Source organism: Echinops telfairi, unplaced genomic scaffold, assembly GCF_000313985.2.
Source record: "Echinops telfairi isolate 266 unplaced genomic scaffold, ASM31398v2 ScPeMD7_6;HRSCAF=24_1, whole genome shotgun sequence".
Taxonomy (NCBI): Eukaryota; Metazoa; Chordata; class Mammalia; order Afrosoricida; family Tenrecidae; genus Echinops; species Echinops telfairi.
The window spans coordinates 20,754,664-20,757,599 of record NW_022103903.1 but is presented as its reverse complement, the minus strand read 5'-3'; the positions used below and the strand labels follow the sequence as shown (position 1 = coordinate 20,757,599).

Sequence of the window (2,936 nt, the reverse complement as noted above, 5' to 3'; positions counted from 1 at the left end):
ATGGTAAGATTTTTTGTTCTGATGATGCCTTGTACCTGATCCCTTTGACACCTCATGGTTGCATAGGCTGGTGTGCTTCTTCCAAGTGGGCTTTGTTGCTTCTGAGCTATATGGCCGCTTGATTATCTTCAAGCCTTTAAGACCCCAGATGCTATAATTTTTGATAGCCGGGCACCATTTTTTTTTGAAGTTTTATTGTGGGGAGGGCTTGTATTTTTTTTTTTCTTTTTTTTTTTTTCAGTGTGGGCTGGGGGCGCTGGAGCCTGCGAGGAGCAAGCTGGCCCCAAACTTCTCCAAATCCATATTTTGCCTCCAATTCTTACGTGTCTAAGGACAGGGAACCACAGACACGCCTTTGTAGGAGGAGGGAGGGCTTGTAAATATCTTGGAACCAGCTTTTCTTTGATGTTTCCCTAATTCGTCACTTTTAATCCTTTCTTTGCAAGCTTATGTTCCTTCTTCTGTTGTGTGTTCTCTGTGTATTCAACATAGTGGTTTTTGTTTGATAGTTTTGCCTAGTCTTGTAGTCTTTGTTTTTCAATTCACAACCATGGAGTGAAATCTGACTCATAGCAACCCTACAGGACAAGATAGAACAGGCCCTTGAGTTTCCGAGAATATAAATCTTTACAGGAGTAGAAAGCCTCAACTTATCCACAGAGGGGCTGGTGGTTTTGAACTACTGGCCTTGTGATTAACAGCCCATGTGTTGCCAATAGGCTACCAGGGCTCCTGTTCTTCACTTACGTGGGTTGAATCAATAAAAATTTGTGATTACTCGTATGTTTGGATTTATTTCTAAAATTTTTCTCTGTGCATTTATTTATATACTGTTCTTTTGTTTGTTTTTTAATCTCCTTTATTAACCTAGGTAGATAAGGTTTCCTTTCTCTTTTCTCCTGCCACCTTAGTTATAGCTTTTTATTTCAATGATTTCAATGATTTTGCTTAAATATGTTAACATAACTAACTTTGTATGTTTCATTAAAAGTCACAAGTCACTTTACATCTTTATCTTCCCCATAGACATAGTCAGGAATATGATTTGCTTGCAGACCTCCAAAAAAAAAACCTCTACTTAGAACTAATATTTTCTTGGATATTTTATAGCACCTTTTTTTTGTTTTGTTTTTAAGTACTGATTATTTTTCCATTAACTCTCCATTTAGGTATATATGCTGATATATTTATATGTATATCTTATGGAAACATCCAATTTTTTTATCGTTTTATTGGGAGCTCATACAACTCTTATCACAACCAATACATACATCAAATGTGTAAAGCACATTTGTGCATTCATTGCCCTCATCATTCTCAAAACATTTGCTCTCCACTTTAAGCCCCCAGCATCAGGTCCTCATTTTTCCCCTCCCTCCCCACTTCCCCCCTCCCTCCTGAACCCTTGATAATTTATAAATTATTATTTTGTCATATATTCACTATCTTTATTTTTAACATTAAAAAAACATTTTATTGGGAGCTCTTACAGATATTGTAATAATCCATATCTTAAATCAAATTGCTTCACACCCTTTCAAATATTTGGTTTTGTTCATCTTCATTTTGCCATTCTAGTGGGGAGTGGTGGTACAGTGGCTTTCATATTTGTTTTGTGGGTGTTCAATTGTGCAGAATATCTTTTTATATGCTTCTTGGCCATTTCTGTAACATCTTTTGGGAAACAGCTTTGAAAATCTTTTCTCCACATTTTAATTGAGCAATTCATCTTTTTATGTCCTGTCTTTTTAATTACATCTTTTGAATTCAAGTGTTCTGTTTTTGCTTGTACATTTTGTATATGTATGGAAAATATTCTCCCCTACAGTTTGCTGTGGCTGTTTAAATTGATTGCCACAAATTTGATGGCTTAAACCAGCAAAAATGTATTCTCTTATAGTTCTAGGGGCCGGAAATCTGGAATAGAGGTGTTGGCAGTGTTGGGTTCTAGGAGAGAATAGGTCTCTGATTTTTCCAGCTTCTGGTGGTCTTAGGAGGTGCTTGGCTTGTGGATTTCATCACTCGAATCTCTGGATCTATAGTCACTCTGTCTCCTGTTCTAACTCAGAAATCTTTCGACCTCTTTCATAATGACATATGTGATCAGATTTATCATATCAAATTATACCAAGCAAGTTCTCTTTTAAATTCTTAAATTAATTATGTCTCCTTCCTTGTAAGGTAATATTCATTATTTTTTCATATTGACACTATTCGCAGGAGGCAGGGATTAAAACATGGCCATGGCTTCATTTTAGGTTCCCATCATTCTACCACCTACCTCCAAACCACACAGATGCTTTTTCCCTAGCTGATGCTGTTAGTAGGGGCCATGGAGTCAGTTCTGACGCACAGCGACTGGATGCACAGTGGAACGAAACTCTGCCCCGGTCGGCACCTTCCTCGCAGTGACTCTCATGCTTGAGCCCAGGTTGCAGCCATCTTGTGGAGGGTCCTCTTCCTTTTCGCTGCCTCTCTACCAATCATAAGATCCTTCTCCAGAGACTGGTCTCTCTGCCAGATGTCCAAAGTATAGAAGACCAAGTCTTGCCTTCCTTGCCTCTAAGGAGCATTCTGACTGAACTTCTTCCAAAACATATTTGTTAGTTCTTTTGGCAGTCTAGAGAACTTTCAGTATTCCTCTGCAGCACCACAATTCAAATGCATCAGTTCTTCTTCAGTCTTCCTTGTTCGATGTCCAACTTTCACATCCATATGAGGCCATTGAAAATGCCATAGAGGAAGAAAAAGAGAGGGGAAGGGAATTACCATAAAAAAAGAAAATTCCCATGCTCAGATCAGGAACACCTTTATTACAAGGCTTGGGTTCCTCAGCATGGAGTAGCGTTAGGGATTGGGAAAAGAGCCAGAACTCTTCTCTGGAGCTTCTTCTCAAAGCAGTCTCTTACCCTGTAGGCCCAGTCTTGGGCTGATCA

The 2,936-nt window shown here is 38.7% G+C and overlaps 1 non-coding gene across 1 annotated transcript; it reads right to left on the bottom strand.

Annotated features, from left to right (window-relative positions):
• Window positions 1-238: 238 nt before the first annotated feature.
• On the bottom strand, window positions 239-366 carry LOC115868124. Its single transcript, XR_004045432.1, has one exon. It is a non-coding gene; the product is annotated as a small nucleolar RNA SNORA38 (small nucleolar RNA).
• Window positions 367-2,936: the final 2,570 nt, after the last annotated feature.